A 654-nucleotide genomic window follows, 5' to 3' on the forward strand; every position below is an offset into this window, starting at 1 on the left:
GACCCACAGAGGCTTGTGTGCTCTCCTGCTCCCTTTGATCCTCGTTGGGATTACCTTCCTTTGGGCTTGCCCCCGCTGCTGCTCCGTTTGCTTCTGCTGCTCTCGCCTCCGCTCCACAGCATGACTCCAATAGGACAAATGACCAAATCCAGGGTGAAAGTGTATCACACCCATCCTACAGCAAGCTTTGAAGGAGGAGAGAGAACTAACAACGGTAGAATTTATCACTTGTGATTCAGACAAAAGTCTGCCATCTCCAAAGTTCATGAACTGCAAAAATGCAGTTCAAATTACATTTCCAGTACAGGGTAGGGAAGTGATCTAATGGAAGCAGAAGATGACAAACTTTTGCATTTAGTATAGCAAAGAGCAGCAAGGAGAGGCACAGTGATTGTGCACTCTCTTGCCCTGGTTTGCCTCTACAACCTGGAATATTTCTGTCATGAATGAGGGAACAGAGGAAGTCTCCAAATTAGTCAAGCCAGCCCCTCCCTTTTTCCTGGGACCCCAAAGTTTGTCTTTCCCTTGTCAGTTTGGTTAAACACCTGGCCTGCTGAGAGGGAAAAGATCATAGTCTTATTGCCTTCGTAGATTAATACTTTTTCAAAAACATTCACATATTGGACTGAAAATTTCCATATTCCACACTCATGT

The sequence above is a fragment of the Crocodylus porosus genome, unplaced genomic scaffold (assembly GCF_001723895.1).
Source record: "Crocodylus porosus isolate Cpor-Errol unplaced genomic scaffold, CroPor_comp1, whole genome shotgun sequence".
NCBI lineage: Eukaryota > Metazoa > Chordata > Crocodylia > Crocodylidae > Crocodylus > Crocodylus porosus.